The 18,848-nt window shown below is 34.2% G+C and overlaps 1 long non-coding RNA gene across 1 annotated transcript; it reads right to left on the bottom strand.

Moving 5' to 3' along the window:
- Positions 1–767: 767 nt before the first annotated feature.
- On the bottom strand, positions 768–9,782 carry LOC133181359 (uncharacterized). Its single transcript, XR_009720461.1, has 4 exons — positions 9,667–9,782; positions 8,889–9,229; positions 1,272–1,333; positions 768–834 (listed from the first exon to the last, which is right to left on the bottom strand). It is a non-coding gene; the product is annotated as an uncharacterized LOC133181359 (long non-coding RNA).
- Positions 9,783–18,848: the final 9,066 nt, after the last annotated feature.

Raw genomic sequence — 18,848 nt, 5'->3', positions numbered from 1 at the left:
GTTTGTGACAACTTTATTAGATTACCCCAACTTTAATGTCAGAATATGTTAATTTACCACCCATGTAATTTTTGTATTTATTGCCACCCGATAAATATGAAAGAAAAACCCATTCATAAGGATTGTATGTTATTCGTATTTTTGTACATTATTGTACATGTAACATTAGTATGAGAGATGTGCGTGTTTGTGTAAAATTGAAGATCTAGTTCGGTATGAAATTACATTTCATTGAAAGTGACAGTAATTAAATGAACATCAGCATTAAATTTAATAAGTTTAATTATAAACTGTTATACTTTGTTTGATGTGAAAATGTTTATACTGCGGTATTTAGATGATTATGCATATACTGTATTTATATGATATGTGACCAAAAGAGCTAATGTGATAGTAGCTTGTCCAATCGTCTATATGTCCGTCTTTTAACAATTTTTCAGAATGATAAGAGTTTTACTTCTGCGGTTTGGTCCGATGCGTTAGTAAAGTACACAAAAATATGTACATTTATGTACATATTTTTGTGTTTCATATTTAGATGTCGGCAAATCGTTGTTGTAATGGTTTGTGAAAATAAAATCTTTCAGAACGTCTTCACGGTTTTTGATCGATTTCAATAAAACTTGGTACTACAGTATATATATCACAGAAGAACAAAAATTGTTTAGTTTCGCCTTATAATTTCGATGAACAGTGTTGAAATGGTTACTAGTAATAGATATGTAATAGGGTTCGTTGAATAATTTAAAAACGCAGTTGATCCTTGCTTCATTGTTGTATTTTATTAAATAATAGTAACCATGGTAACAGTAGAGTAGTATAATATAGTAGACCCTGTAATAACAATAACAATTATTAGACAAGCTAAAAATACACATTTAACTCCATTATAGTATATCATCATTATAATAAATCTCATACTTTATAATTCATATTCTCTTTAAATTAAATTGATATAAAAATAATTACCACTTCTTTATCACAGATCAATTTATCATAAAAATATTTCCTTTATTAATTTAGTCATTTAAAATAAAAAATCATAATAATTATCAAAAATCATTATCTGATATTAAATAATTCTAAATCAAATAATCTTATGTGATTTCATATTGAACATTAACACAAATACAATTTCATGCATTGGACATAACACACATGAAATTTAATTCAACATAAAATATAGACATGCATGACAAATACTCAAAAATAAGTTCTGTCAACACATACATATAATGGAACAACACATAAACATAAAACACATAAATTACCTTTAATATGGTCAAAAGGTCTGGATTATATACTAGCTGTTACACATGTAGCTGTGACAGTCCTATAAGGAATGCATAACAATGAGTAATCTCCCTTAGCTGCTTTAAAAATCTTTAATAATAATAACTGCTTTATTTAATGAAAAATACCTATGCTTTTAAATTTGAAGAATTATTTAAATTATATGAAACAAAAGATAAAATTCCTAATTTTACTATTAATCACATTACAGTTATACAAGTTAATTATAAAAAATAGTTTTACAACTTTAGACTTATTTATTCATTTCACTCAGTCCTACATATATACAATTTAATTCTTGAATTAGAGTGAAATGTCTGATAAAATATTTATACTGCTCATTTACACAATCTCTCAAACTTGCATTCACCATTCAAACACCTTTTTCACTCACTTTCACATAAACATACAAAATCACAATCATACATGAAAATAATATAAAGAACAGACCTGAAATTCTGGAATTAAACAATCAAAGAAAATAAACTGCTACTCCCCAAAAATGTATGAAATCAGGAACATCAAGACATCCTCTCAGTTTGAACACAAAGACTGGTATGACCAGTTCTAACCAAAAATACACTGCCCACAAAGAGATTTCCCTCCAAAAACCCCGACCAATGAAATCTCACTGATGGGTCACTTCATAGGTCACTGACCTCTCAAAGTTTATTACTATAAATACTATAAGGGAAACATATTTATTTATACTAAAGTAATTCCTAAATAATTGTATCTTCTAAAGTATAATATACCTTAAATAAATAATAAATTCCTGAAATATAAATAAGTGAAATTAAATAAATTTCCTGTAAATAATAATGTCACAATTATTTTGTAGATGATAATACTAAACCTGTCAAATAAACACAAAATCTAAAATACTAAAACTATATACACTTTTCAAATATTTACACTTCACCACATATTCCCCCCAGGTGGCAAATGACGTCCTCGTCATTCTAACCGTGGTCAATTATGTTAAGTATAGTTGCTGCTACATCTTTCTCCATCCCTGAAAATAAATTGGTATTAGAAACAAGACTTTGTATACAATTTATTTTTTCCTCCCATGGTGACTGCACCAATGACTTTGTTATATACTTGCCTGAAGAATACCACTCTGGTGGTTTTCTTACCCTTTGCGATCTTCGTAATGTTACGGATGTTTCAGGTAAGGGTACCTCTTCCTGAACATCTTCAGTTTCTGTCTCCTTAGGTTCTTTAGCATCTTCCTGATTGTCTTGTACTACTTCTTTGTTCTCTTGTATAATCTCTTCATTCTCCTGTATAATCTCTTCGTTTTCTTGGATATCCTGTGATTTTTCTTCTATAATCTGTGGTTTCTCTGGTGTAACCTGTGGTTTCTCTGTTGTAATCTGCTGATCAGCATTATCCTTATCATCCTTCTTTAAAAATTTTCTCGTCCTGACTGATGTTTTAACCTCATATGTTTCATCTTCAGAAGAAGACTCAGAAATTGACTGGGAATCAGTCACTGAATTCTCTCTATCTGTGATTTCTTTCTTCCTTGTCAGCCTGGTTCGTGGCTTAGGGATGGGTTTGTCCTGCGGTGGAAAATTTGTTGATTCTGATAAATAACCAATAGGTAAAAGTAAATTCCTATGTAAATTTCTCTTCTTTCCTGATCCATCTTCTCTAATAACTGTATAAACTGGGATGTCTTTGTTGGGTTGCTCTAGTATTACATAAGGGGTATCCTCCCACTTGTCTGAAATTTTATGTTTTCCTTCGAATGCCAAAATTTTAACTAAAACCCTGTCTCCTTTTTGTAAAGATATTCCTCTTGCCTTAATGTCGTATGTTGTCTTTTGTCTCATCTGTGCTTCTTTTGCATTTTTTTCTGCTAATTGATATGCGCTAGCAAGTCTTTCCCTTAAGTCACTTATGTATTTGGTCTTGGATTCTTGATTTTCTTTTCTTATCCCAAAGGCAACGTCTATCGGTAGTCTCGGATTCCTCCCGAACATTAAAAAATAAGGTGATACTCCTGTAGTTTCGTGTTTTGTACAATTGTATGCATGAACAAGTGATGGTACATATGATTTCCAGTCATTTTTCTTTTCTTTTTCCAATGTTCCCAACATATTTAGAAGTGTTCTGTTGAATCTTTCGCACATGCCGTTTCCCATGGGGTGGTAACTGGTCGTTCTAGATTTCTTCATTCCTGTTAATATGCAGAGTTCTTTTATAATGGCACTTTCAAAGTTGGTTCCTTGATCCGAGTGTATCCTTTCTGGTATCCCGTAATGTACTATGAAGTTTTCAAATAAAGCTCTTGCTGTTGTTTTAGCTGTTTGATTGTGAGTTGGAATGGCTTGTGCATAGCGAGTAAAATGGTCAGTTATGATGAGTATGTTCTCTTGTCCTCCTTTAGATTTTTCCAGGCTCAGGAAATCCATACAGACAAGTTGTAAAGGAAAACAGGTCTCGATGCTTATCAGTGGAGCTCTCTGGTTTACTGGTGTTTTTCTCTTAACACATCTTCCACATGAATGTATCCAGTCTTCTACATCTCTGTCTATTCCTGGCCAGTAAAATCGCTCTCGTACTAATGATAATGTTCTATCTTTCCCAGGGTGTCCCATATCATTGTGTAGTGCTTTCAATACTGTATTTATATGATCTGATGGTAGAACTAGCTGTTTCTTGTTTTCCTCATTGTAGATAACCTCTCTGTACAAAATATCATTCTGCAATTTAAGATGATGAAATTGTCTGATGTAAGGTGATGGTCCAATTTCTGCAACTGTTGGTTTTCTGCCTAACTTAACGAAATGAATTATTTTGTCTAATTCTGGGTCTACCTTCTGTGCTTTTGTCCAGTCTATTATCTCTTTGTCCATTGTAACTGTTCCATCCTCTTCTAAATTTACTGATGTTGACAAGTTTTCAATGTAAGGTCCAGAAATCCTTGAGTTACAGATAGCCTTGACTGAATCTAATGATATTGACTCCATGTTTACAGGTGGTGAGATTCTACTAAGTCCATCAGCGTCATTGTTCTTCTTCCCTGGTCTATACAAGATGTTGAAATTAAATGCTGATAATGTGGCAAGCCATCGGTGTCCTGTGGCATCTAATTTGGCTGTCGTTAGCACGTACGTCATTGGGTTGTTATCTGTCAGCACTGTAAAATCCTGTCCATAAAGATAGTCCTTAAATTTGTCACATATGGCCCATTTCATGGCAAGAAATTCCAATTTATGTGGGGGGTATTTAGCCTCTGACTTTGTCAGTCCTCTGCTTGCATATGCCACTACTCGCTTCATTCCATCCTGTTGCTGATACAAAACTGCTCCAAGTCCTACTCCGGATGCATCGGTATGAAGCTCAAACGGAGAATGGCTGTCAGCATATGCCAGAATTGGTGCGGATGTTAAGTGATGTTTCAAAGTTCTAAAGGCTTCTTCCTGTTTTTCTCCCCATTCCCATTTCTTTCTGTTTGCTTTCTTAGTTTTCTGCTTCTGTGGAGTTGGCATAAGATCTGTAAGCGGCTTACTTACCTTGCTAAAATCTTTGATAAATCTTCTGTAGTATCCTACAAAACCAATGAACTTTCTTACCTCCTCTGGATTTTTCGGTGTAGGCCATTTGTTGACTTTTTCTGTCTTTTCCGGATCGATTTCAATACCCTCGGATGAAACAATATGTCCTATATACCTTACCTTGTCCTTGAAGAAACTGCACTTTTCTGGTGATAACTTCAGATTGGCCTGTTGTATCCTAGTAAGTACTTTCTCTATGTTTTCTAGATGTTCTTCAAATGTTCTTCCAAATATAATGATGTCGTCAATAAATATGCAGCATATGTTCAGATGGTAATCGTGTAGAATATTCTCCATCATGCGTTGGTAAGTTGCCGGTGCATTTGTTAGTCCGAACGGCATTCTCTCGTACTCGAAAAATCCTAAAGGGCCAACTGTGAATGCTGTCCTTTCTTTGTGGCTCTCTTTGATCTCTATCTGATGGTATCCACTTTTCATATCAATAATACTGAAGTACTTGCTGCCCTCTAAACAATTGAAAATTTCTTCCATTCTTGGTAAAGCATAGCTGTCTTTCTTAGTGATCTTGTTGAGTTGTCTGTAATCCACACATAGCCTTAGTGTTCCATTTTTCTTTCTCACCAGAACAACATTGGATGCCCAAGGACTATGGGAAGGTCTAATCATGCCTGTTGTTAAAAGTTGTTGTATATGTTTCTTGACTTCATTGTACATGGATGGTGGTATACTCCGATATCGTTGTTTAAACGGTTTCTCATCCAGTAAATCAATTCTATGTGTGACCTGATCTGTATGTCCTATATCACTGTCACTGGTGGAAAATATATCTCTGAATGACTCTATGAGTTGTTTTCCTCTCTGATATTCTTCATCTGATAACTTTGATTTCATAATGGTAATTTTCTTCATGACATCTATATCTGCCGTCTCAATTTTCTGTGGCATTTCTTCTATTGTGACAGGTTGTACTTCGCAGATGACTGCTCTAGGTGGGATGTTGATTGTTCTCGTTGTCACATTTGAAACGCAGACATTGATGATTTGTTTGGCATTGAAGTCATAATCTATCAGCTGCGGTTCCACATCTAAATCCTGATAGCAGTAGGAGTCTTCTGATGATTGTAGAATACATGTTGTATTGAAGTAAGGAATTTGTTTGTACATTTCTCCTGGAATTTCCATGACTGAATTTGGCTGAATAATTATCGGATGATGAGATGTATTTCTGATCAAAGCCAAAGTGTTGTTATTCCTGTTGAGCTCTTTTTCCCGAATTGTGATGCATCTAAAAGCCAAATACCATGATGTTCTCAATTTAGAATTTTGTAGATATTTGTTGCCATGTTGTTCTTTGAGTTTATCCATGATGGTCAGAAGAATATTGGTGCCTAGTAAAATGGGAACCTCTGAACTGTAGTTGCTAGTTGGTGTCACAAGAAGAAGTATGGGAAAATTTTCCTGTAAATCTGGAATTTTGATTTCAAGTTCAATGTAGCCTAAATAAGGAAGCTTTTCTCCACTTGCGCATTCAATGTCTAAAATGTGTGTCAAATCTTGTAATTTTGTATCCTTTAAATTTTTTCTGTAGTAATTTTCTGATACTGTGGAGACTGTTGATCCAGTATCTAGCAAACATTTAACAGGTTGATGGTTGATAAATATTTCTGCTTCTGTAGGCTCACCAGTTAATCCTGCTGGCACTCTGTTTGTAGGACCTAGTGCATAATTTAAGCCTATCGGCGGCCCTGTTCCATAGGCTTCTTCATGTTTAAATTCCTGCGTGTGTGGTCAATTTTCACTCTACAGCCTAATTTTATATGGCCATACTGTCCACAGCGAAAGCACTGTACTTCATCCATGCCATGCGTTCTCGGTGTTGGTGGTCTCCTCTGGTTAAATTGAGATTGAAATGGTCTATATTGTCTAATCTGCTGTTCTTGTTGTAGAAATCTTGGTTGGTATTGATTACTTTGTGGAAATCTTTGTCTGAATTGTTGATCTGGTCTTATATATTGATGTTTTGATGAATTTGGACCTTCCTGTCTTCCTGGCTGTTTCGTTGATTCACATTTGTCCATCCTGACCGAGAGTTGTTGTATCATCCCTTTGATTTCCTCCATATCTGATTCATTGGAAATAGATGATTTGGCAATTTGCTTATTTCCTATGGCGGATACTCTTGAAACTTGGTCCATCTCAATTTGTCTAAGTGCTACTCGTAAACCATCAAAATCTTCTATCGCATCATACTTGTGGCCACTGATATCTTTCAATGATGGCTTCAGTCCTGTCCATAACATTGATCGTAGCATACTATCCATAGCGTTCCTTCTAACTATTCCTTGAATAACAGCCTTGCCTAAAATGTCTTCTAGGCGACAACTCCACGCAGTAACGGTTTCATCTTCTTTTTGTCTAGCTCCGTAAAAATGAGCAAGGATATCTTCTTTCTTTTCTATATCTCCAAACACACTGTCCATTTTCTGCAATATTTCCTCAATAGAAGCTTCAGGGCCTATCCTCATCTGAACTCTTCCTGCTTCTCCTTTCAGAGATCGTCTAATCGATTGAAGTATCAATGGACGTGGATATATCTCCTCCCTCAACAAACAACTGACCTCATATCTCCAAAGGTCATATGATGTTTCATTCTTATTCATACCTCCTGAGAATATAGAAATTTTTGGTGGTTCCTTTAGAATACTTGTAGTGACTGTTTCTGTAGTTGACACAGGAAATGGACTACTAGTATCGCTATCTCCTTTCATCTTAAGCTTCTTTGGTTTAACTAACGGAGGTGGTAAGAGAGGTGGTATGCTAGTCTGTGGTTCCTTTTTAATTGCACTTGGTGAAAGAGTGAAATGTTTTATTTTCTCTCCTGGATGGGCATCTGCCTTTTTACCTCCAGTTAATAGTTCTCCAGACTTCATCAAGTACTCTTGCATCCATATTTTCAAATCATCTGGGTTGCTAACTTTTGGCATCTCTTTTAACTCTTTGAGGGTTTTTAACAAGTTTGCGTATTCATCCTCCTTGGAACCTTTCTCTGGTGATTCATTTAATTCCAGGCTCTCTTCCTCAGTACCTTCAATTTCATCGCTTTTTTGATCCTTTCCAGTTGCCATGATGTATTGTAGTTGAAATAATTGTGTATTCAAAACACGAAAACGCGTTGTACATGTACACTCGAGCAATATCACGTGAAACACAAAATAAAGTTGTAAGTCGTAATTAAATTCTAAATAAATTTAAATAAACTAAATAAATAGACTTAATTAAGTTGACTATTTATATGCTGAAAAAAAAAATTAAACCTGAAATTCAAATTTGATTAAATGTCTTATCAAGCTAAATAACTAATTATATTTCAATCTAAATGATACTACGAAAACTTAATGCGGATAATTGATGCCAGACTCAAATTGATCAGAAATTTAACCTACTTACACCAAACAGAACTAAATACAACACTACAACACAACTCCTTGGACAACAAACCACTGAACTTCAAATCACAACTTCAAACAAAATACAACTGTGTGCAAGCAAGATGTGTGTATGTTTCCTTTCAAACAACACTATCTCTCAACCTATCTGAAATCCCTGATGACTTATACTCCTATTTATTTCATTTAATAAATGTTTTGTTTTCAAAAATAAATTAATAAATAAATGGCTTATCTAAATACAAAAAAAAATGAAGGGAGAAAGAAAGAAAAAAAATGTAAACAAACACACTTCCGGTACCGTGACCTTGACCTTGACTTAATTCAGAAAACACCAAAAACTCGAGTATGACTATGCAAGTAAAATAAATACACAACAAACTCTTACCATGTTGTCTTTAGAGTCAAATATACACACTAAACACACAATAATGTTTCTGCAGAATAGCAAGTAATTGTATGCATACAGTAAGTTTTGTATAGGCCTAGATTAATAATGTAAACACAATTCGTTGACACTAGTGCACTTTGACGACGAAGAATTCTGTCTGGTTTAGAATATGCGTACGCAGAGATCTATTCTACATGTAAATATAGCACTACAGCTAAGTATATTTACCAGAAGTAGAACATCTTAATGTCTCGATCCCTCCGGAGATGAATATCGACGATGAACAGAATTATTCCAGCGTTGAAAAGAAGGAAAACACAAGTTGTCAAATCTCTGTGATGGTTCACACGCTATTTTCACTTTCCGGTGTTGAGCGTTGAATTCCGATCCCGATCTAAATACCAGTCGACATCAGATGATCCAGGACTGCAGTAAACATCACGTTGGGCGCCAAAATGTAATAGGGTTCGTTGAATAATTTAAAAACGCAGTTGATCCTTGCTTCATTGTTGTATTTTATTAAATAATAGTAACCATGGTAACAGTAGAGTAGTATAATATAGTAGACCCTGTAATAACAATAACAATTATTAGACAAGCTAAAAATACACATTTAACTCCATTATAGTATATCATCATTATAATAAATCTCATACTTTATAATTCATATTCTCTTTAAATTAAATTGATATAAAAATAATTACCACTTCTTTATCACAGATCAATTTATCATAAAAATATTTCCTTTATTAATTTAGTCATTTAAAATAAAAAATCATAATAATTATCAAAAATCATTATCTGATATTAAATAATTCTAAATCAAATAATCTTATGTGATTTCATATTGAACATTAACACAAATACAATTTCATGCATTGGACATAACACACATGAAATTTAATTCAACATAAAATATAGACATGCATGACAAATACTCAAAAATAAGTTCTGTCAACACATACATATAATGGAACAACACATAAACATAAAACACATAAATTACCTTTAATATGGTCAAAAGGTCTGGATTATATACTAGCTGTTACACATGTAGCTGTGACAGTCCTATAAGGAATGCATAACAATGAGTAATCTCCCTTAGCTGCTTTAAAAATCTTTAATAATAATAACTGCTTTATTTAATGAAAAATACCTATGCTTTTAAATTTGAAGAATTATTTAAATTATATGAAACAAAAGATAAAATTCCTAATTTTACTATTAATCACATTACAGTTATACAAGTTAATTATAAAAAATAGTTTTACAACTTTAGACTTATTTATTCATTTCACTCAGTCCTACATATATACAATTTAATTCTTGAATTAGAGTGAAATGTCTGATAAAATATTTATACTGCTCATTTACACAATCTCTCAAACTTGCATTCACCATTCAAACACCTTTTTCACTCACTTTCACATAAACATACAAAATCACAATCATACATGAAAATAATATAAAGAACAGACCTGAAATTCTGGAATTAAACAATCAAAGAAAATAAACTGCTACTCCCCAAAAATGTATGAAATCAGGAACATCAAGACATCCTCTCAGTTTGAACACAAAGACTGGTATGACCAGTTCTAACCAAAAATACACTGCCCACAAAGAGATTTCCCTCCAAAAACCCCGACCAATGAAATCTCACTGATGGGTCACTTCATAGGTCACTGACCTCTCAAAGTTTATTACTATAAATACTATAAGGGAAACATATTTATTTATACTAAAGTAATTCCTAAATAATTGTATCTTCTAAAGTATAATATACCTTAAATAAATAATAAATTCCTGAAATATAAATAAGTGAAATTAAATAAATTTCCTGTAAATAATAATGTCACAATTATTTTGTAGATGATAATACTAAACCTGTCAAATAAACACAAAATCTAAAATACTAAAACTATATACACTTTTCAAATATTTACACTTCACCACATTTCGATGAACAGTGTTGAAATGGTTACTAGTAATAGATATGTGTGAACATCTTTCAAAATGCTACAACAACCTCCCCCTTTACAGTTTTTGTTAAATTTCATTGAAACTTGATTCTATTATTGATCATGCCATGGCTATTTTGTTTTAAGTCAAGATGCAAATTTTCTCTTTCTGTATCATTAGTACGAACTATTGTAGCTACAGTTTTTCAGAAATTTGTCCTTTCTTTCGTCTTTTTTTTTTATTTGGAGTTCTAAAAAGCACTGGCTGAATTTAAAACTGGACAAATCGTTTTCAAATGTCATAGGAGGAAGATGATACGGGGCGAAAATAACCCTGTATAACATTATAAAAAGTATACTCTATTTTGCATAGGTGAATAAATAATATATTTGCACTTTTGAAACAGACTTAGCCTTATTCAGTAAGGTACTGTAAACCACTCATTATTCGCGTCATCTTTTATTCGCGAATTTTGCAAGTTTGACTGTTCTAATTTTCGCGACTGAGTAAATATTTAACATGAATACACAAGGAAATATTTTTTTCACTTAGAGAAATATTGGCGAGAAAAAGAACGTCGCGAAACTCGCGGATATTTCTCGCACGCGAAAAAAAGTTAATTTACAGTATACACCATTAGCTGGTGGATGTTATAAAAATATTAACGTCAACAATACCGGTAGTTCTCGCCCTAAATACGCTAATTTATTAATTTTATACATCTACGTGGTTTATCGGATGCAAAACTGTTTCCCTAATTTTTGTGAATTGTTAATGCCATAAATAAAATGAGTCCAGAATATGCCCACAGCGAAATAATATACAGAAACTAATTTACCATTAGTATTACCCATAATATTTTTCAATATTTTTTTCTGCATGCATTGTTTATGTATTATTTAACTTATTTTATCTCCGATGCTTCCCCAGCCTAAGCAATCCAAATATCTTCGGAATGTTTTGCTCATTAAAATGTAGCCCTACTACTGTTGAAATACTTTATTTTTTATCTCAACTGAACATAAAACTCAAGTAAGCTTCTCTGAATACATTTTGTTTGACATCCATCTGAAAACTTTTGATATTTTTGACCCTCTCCAGAACCATCTGGCTAAGTCCAACCATGCAAACATGCCATATAGCATCCTTAGGTGGGATTCAGGATTCTTCAAATGAAGATTCACTTCGACATTCAAGGCAAGATAATGAAGAATTAGTGAAAATTTGATGGCATTTTTTTTTAGCTCACCTGAGCTGAAAGCTTAAGTGAGCTTTCCTGATCACATTTTGTCCGGCGTCCGTCTGTTTGTCCGTCTGTCTGTAAAAATTTCACATTTTCGACTTCTTCTCAAGAACCACTAGGCCAATTTCATCCAAACTTGGCACAAAGTATCCTTGGGTAAAGGGGATACAAGTTTTTTTTTCAAATGAAGGGCCACGCCCTCTTTCAAGGGGGAGATAATTAGGAATTAGTGAAAAATAATGGCATCATTTAAAAATCTTCTTCTCAAGAACCACAGGGCCAGGAAAAATGAAACATGTGGATGCATCCACCGGTAGTGTAGATTTAAGTTTATATTTAAATCATGACCCCCGGGGGTAGGGCGGGGCCACAATGGAGGATCAAAGTTTTACATAGAAATATATAGGAAAAATCTCTAAAAATCTTCTTCTCAAGAACAGCAAAGCCATGATGAGTCATATTTATATGGAAGCATCCTCAGGTAGTGTAGATTCAAGTTTATTCAAATCATGACCCCCGGGGGTAGGGCGGGGCCATAATGGAGGATCAAAGTTTTACATAGAAATATATAGGAAAAATCTCTAAAAATCTTCTTCTCAAGAACAGCAAAGCCATGATGAGTCATATTTATATGGAAGCATCCTCAGATAGTGTAGATTCAAGTTTATTCAAATCATGACCCCCGGGGGTAGGGCGGGGCCATAATGGAGGATCAAAGTTTTACATAGAAATATATAGGAAAAATCTCTAAAAATCTTCTTCTCAAGAACAGCAAAGCCATGATGAGTCATATTTATATGGAAGCATCCTCAGGTAGTGTAGATTCAAGTTTATTCAAATCATGACCCCCGGGGGTAGGGCGGGGCCATAATGGAGGATCAAAGTTTTACATAGAAATATATAGGAAAAATCTCTAAAAATCTTCTTCTCAAGAACAGCAAAGCCATGATGAGTCATATTTATATGGAAGCATCCTCAGATAGTGTAGATTCAAGTTTATTCAAATCATGACCCCCGGGGGTAGGGCGGGGCCATAATGGAGGATCAAAGTTTTACATAGAAATATATAGGAAAAATCTCTAAAAATCTTCTTCTCAAGAACAGCAAAGCCATGATGAGTCATATTTATATGGAAGCATCCTCAGATAGTGTAGATTCAAGTTTGTTCAAATCATGACCCCCGGGGGTAGGGTGGGTCCACAATGGAGGATCAAAGTCTTAAATAGAAATATATAGGAAAATATCTTCTTCTGAAGAACTGCAAACCATGATTAGTCATTTTGATATGGAAGCATCCTCAGGTAGTGTAGATTCTATTTTGTTCAAATGATGACCCCAAGGGGTAGGGTGGGGTCCAATGGGGGATCGAAAGTTTTTACATAAGAACATATAGAAAAAATATTTCTTCTCAAGAACAGAAAAGTTATGTTTAGTTATATTGATATGGAAGCATCCTCAGGTAGCGTAGATTCAAGTTTGTTCAAATGATGACCCCCGGGATAGGGAGGAGCCACAATGGGGGATCAAATTTTTACAAAGGAATATATGGGAAATTTTTAAAATCTTTTCAAGTACAACAAAGCCATTTGTTATATTGACATGGAAGCATCATCAGGTTGTTTAGAATTCAAGTCCCCCCCCCCCTGTAATCTTTTCAATACTGAACTGATTTGTGCTTTTGCCTAGCCAATGTGCTCAGGTGAGCGATGTGGCCCATGGGCCTCTTGTTATCTCTTATTCTCAAATATCACTGTATCAGAATAGATGAAACTTAAATATGTAAGCTTCCTGACATAATGGAGACTAAATTTGCAAAAATAATGGTCAATGCGAGTATATTAGGAAAATATATATTTTAAAATCTGGAGAACAGCAAGGTCTTGATAAGTCATTTTAATATGAAAGCACCCTCAAATAATGTACATTCAAGTTTGTTTAAATCGTGGTTGAGGGACACAGCAGGAGATCAAATTTTTACATTGGAATCAATAAGAAACAAGATGTGTTTGTGAAACACTGATGCCCCCGTATGGCAACTTATAGCAAAGGTTAAACTTTCTCAAATGCATTTCAAACATGTTGGTACCCAAAATAAGGTCTTGTCTCGAGGAATATACCTGTGAAATATGAAAGCCCTAGCAGCAACCATTGAAAACTAGTAGATATGGAAAAGGTTAAAGTTTTTCAAAAGTAAGTTAAACATCAAGGTCAAATGGTCAAAATCAAAGATGCTCAAGGAATTGCCTTCTCACAAGAAATACACATGTCAAATATGAAAGCCGTAGTTCCAATCGTTCAAAAGTTATAACCGTTCACGGTAGCTCAGTCGGTAGAGCGCTCGCTCCGTGATCGGGAGGTCGTATGTTCGAATCTCGGCCACGACAGACCTAAGTCGATAAAAAAATAGGTAGCAACTGTTCCTTCGCCATGCGCTCGGCACTCTGAAGTGAAAGTTGCGGGTCCTTCGGATGAGACCTTAAAAACCGAGGCCCCGTGTCACGGCAGGCGTTGGCACGATAAAGATCCCTCACTGCTCAATGGCCCTGAGTGCCGAGTAAGGTCAAAATTTGAAGCCCTTCACCGGTATATGGTGACGTCTCTATATGAGTGAAAAATTCTCGAATGGGACGTAAAACAATATACAATCAATCAATCAAAAGTTATGGCCAAGGTTTAAGTTTTTTTTCAAAAGTAGGTCAAACTCCAAGGTCATGGTCAATGGATTGGTATCCAAAGGAAGGTCTTGTCACAAGGAATAGACATGTCAAATTTTAAAGCCCTAGCACCAACCGTTCAAAAGTTATGTCCAGCGTTAAACTTTCCAAAAGAAGGTCAAAGGGTCAAAGTCGATGGTATCCTAAGGAAGATCTTGTCACAAGAATTACATATGTGAAGTATAGCCCTAGCACAACCGTTCAAAAGTTATGGCCAAGGTTAATGTTTTTCAAGGTCAAACTCCTAGGTCAAGGGTCAAAGTTGTTGGTATCCAAAGAAAGGTCTAGTCACAAGGATTACACTTGTGACGTATGAAAGCCCAAGCACTAACAGTTCAAAAGTTATGGTTAAGGTTAAAGTTCAGTAAAATTTTGTAAAACTGGGTCAAACTCCAAGGTCAAAAGGTCAAATATGATGGTACCCAAAGAAAGGTCTTGTCACAAGGAATACACTTGTGAAATATGAAAGCCATAGCTCCAGTCAATCAAAAGTTATGGTCAATGTTAAAGTTTTTGCGGACAAACAGACAGGCAGACGGGCGGACAGGGCAAAAACTATATACTCCCGAATCTTCGATACGGGGGCATAAAAAAAATTTGAATATCTCAATAACAAAAGGGCCATGATTAGTCGCATAATACGCATCCTCGGGAAGTGTAAATTCAAAGGAGATAAGCAAACAAGCTGAGAAAAATGCCAATGGTTTTTCAAACAGGAAAGCGAGTAATTGAATCTCAATTATAACAATTTTCTTTGATATTTCACTTAACAATAAGTAAAATTTTTACAATTTGAAACAATTGAAATTGTTCGTCTATGATACATCATTCGCACACCAAAGAGTACAAAAATGCTTATTTCATACTATACATAGAGGATAATCAATGTTTTGTAGTTCGATATGGAATTTATTTCACGATTTGGACAGGTTTATATATATATATATATATATATATATATATATATATATATATATATATATATATATACTCACACACGAGTGCGAAGCACGAGTGAAAATATCAAAAAATCCTGTCCCACTCGTGAAATAAATTCCATATCCAATTACAAAACATTGAATTTTCTGTTTATTAAATTTTCTTTGATTTTCCCTTTGCCTCTGTATTTTCTGAACACAGTGTCATAGACTGTGAGGTCATAGTTGAACAGCTGAGACGTCATAGCTTAGCAGTTGTGAGATTGAAAACATTGCAACATGGATTTTAGCAGCATATTTGGGAAGAAATTGGCAGTTTTAGTCTCTATCAAGATGGTTTAGTTACTTTCGCTATCTTATTAAAGGCCAGATATTGTGTTTTACTTTCTTTTATATGCTTTCACACTGTGAGAGAATATCACTTTGGTATCCTTTCACACTGTGAGTGACTATCACTTTTTGAATATCACTTTTCAATAAATAAATCACACTATTTCACTGTTGAAAATGTAATAAAATTTAACACAGTATTTCTATGTAAGTGGGTCTTCGCTTCATTTTAAGTTTATCTTCAAAGTGTATTTTAAAAAAGGATTTTTTTTTTTTTACTGAACAAAAACATGGAGCAGGGAGGCACTTTACTTAAAAAATACACTTATATCTTATCAATAAACAAGATATCCTTAATTTTTTGAATCACTGAACATTTTCTGACGAGAGAATTTTTCTCCGATCTTCTTTCAGCAAACATGAATCTAATCTGAGGATTCCGCGAATTTATATCACTACATGTAAATCATGCCCATATTGTTAGTCCCCTACCGGTGAAACCGGAGGGGACTATAGGTTTCCTCTGAGTCTGTCCGTCCGTCTGTCTGTCTGTCTGTCCCTCTGTCAGTCTGTCCCACTTGGTTTTCCGCACTTTTTTCCTAAGCGCTTGCAGATATTGAGCTGATTTTTGGTATGTGACTGTATCTTGATGAGATACAGATCAAGATTGCATTTCGTTCCGCTTTATTGATTTTTGAAGGAATTATGGCATTTTCAATTTTTAATGGGAACCAGATTACACTTGCCGGTAGGGGACTAGTATTGCTAGTGCAATACTCTCAGAATGCTTGTTTCTTTAGAAGGTTTTTAAGTTTTTTCTCCCAATATGATTCCGCATAAAAGTTTGATCCCCTATTGTGGCCCCACCCTTCTCTCGGGTGCCAAAATTTGAACTTTGAATCTGCATTACCTGATGAGGATTTAATATGGTAAACCATGGCTCTGCCATTATTGATAAAAACGTTTTTTTTTTCTCTATATATTTCCCATGTAAAATTTTGATCCCCCATTGTGCGCCCCATTGGAAGGGGAATTTAAAAAAAAAATGTAAGCTACACTTTGTTAAGAAGCGTTCATATAAATTTCATCTTTTCTGGCTCAGTGGTTCTTGAGAAGATTTTTTAAGACCCATTCTATTTTTGCGTTTTCTTGATTGTCTCTCCTGTTTTAGAGGGCGCGGCCTTTTATTTGAACAAACTTGAATTCCATTTACTCAAGGCGGTGGTTCTGGAGAGGAGCTTGAAAAAGTGAAAAGTTAACAGACGGGCGACAGGTGATCAAAAAAACCTTACTTGTACCTTTTGGTTCAAGTGAGCTATAAAAGAATCTTGGAAAACTAATTTTGGTTGATGATTAGTATATAGTATTCACTAAATGATATTGCAAGTAATTCGGTAAAATTACGGTATCAGTGTCCCTATCTGCGAAAGATAACTGTTTACTAGATTAGTTAATGAAATATGTCCAAAAAAATTCTTTAAAAAAGCTTCCGGAATCCAAAAGACAGCCCTATCTACCCAAGGAAAGGGCAATTTAATTATAGCTCGATTATTCAAGTTTGACGGAAATCTTGCAACTAGACTCCGGGTCAATATATGAAACCAATTGAAAGAGATTATCTAATGATTTTTAGTTTAAAAAAGTACCTTTTACGTACGATAAAGTTGTTCTTAATACCCTTTTTGAGGTTAATCTTTATATGACGTTTCACTAGAGATTTTTTTAGTTAGGGTAGATGTCTCACGTGAAAGGTGTGATCCCTAGGCATCTAAATACTTCCTGTATTTAACAGGGGAGGGGGGTTCATTGCTTGCTTTGGCAGTTGATTCTGCAAAGTAAAAGTCTACTATGCGTATATGTCATATATATATATATATATATATATATAGGATCTCCCATGATTTGTAGTTGGATATGATTTTTATCCAACGAGTTGTGTGTTTTTTATCCCCGAGCCTTGGCGAGGGGATAAAAACACACAACGAGTTGGATAAAAGTCATATCCAACTACAAATCATGGGAGATTCTTTTTATCCCATGTTTAATACTTCACAATGAATGTTTTACGCTGTTTTATACAGGACTCCACTTCATTTTACTTCATCACTCTAACGCAAAACCATTGTGACGTCACAACTGCACTTAACTGTGGAATATGAAAAAATTATCCAACGAGTCATATCCACGGGATAAAGGGGTAAACATGGGATTATCCCATGTTTACCCCTTTATCCCGTGGATATGTTCGATAAATATATATATATATATATATATATGTAGCTCAGGGAGCCGCTTATCAGATGTTGGCGAATCCCTGGTGTAACGAAGGTCATTAAAGGTCAGGCGATGGAAATTTTTTTTATATACTCAGTATATTGCATTACCCTTTATATATACCGATGTTTGTTTATATATTTCGCATTTCTCTTTATATATATCGAGGTTCTGTTTATATATTTCGCATTTCCTTTATATATATCGAGGTTTTGTTTATATATTTCGCATTTCCTTTACATATATCGAGGTTTGTTTATATATATCGCATTTCCTTTATATATTGAGGTTTGCCTTTATATATACAAGTTGGCACTAATGGGCTTCCGTATTATTATATATTAATATATTTTATTCTTTACAATCTTCAATTAATGCCCTTTTAGTCTCTATAGATATTTCCTACTTTCTTTCGACCAGTCTTCCATGACCTGGGCAACTGAAACCCTCACATATATAAAAATAAATGTGTTCACCAAAATTGTTTTTAAAAATACCTTCTTTTTAATTCATAAAACTTTTATCCTGAGTGGTATTTGCATATTAGTATTAGATTAATTGTGGGCTATTATTCACGAGATTTAGAAGATTTTCCTGTGTAATAGATCAACTTAGACCTTTTAGCTCACTCATGGTGAAAGATTAAGTGACCTTTTCTGATCATCCATTGTCCGTCCGTCTGTAAACTTCTCGAGAACCACTGAGGTCATTTTAACATAAAGCATCCATG

Source organism: Saccostrea echinata, unplaced genomic scaffold, assembly GCF_033153115.1.
Source record: "Saccostrea echinata isolate AGI-Se365-2 ecotype Australia unplaced genomic scaffold, CSIRO_AGI_Sech_v1 ptg000008l, whole genome shotgun sequence".
In the NCBI taxonomy this organism is placed as follows: Eukaryota; Metazoa; Mollusca; class Bivalvia; order Ostreida; family Ostreidae; genus Saccostrea; species Saccostrea echinata.
Note: the sequence above shows the minus strand (reverse complement) of the source record. Positions and strands in the feature narration are given on the sequence as shown.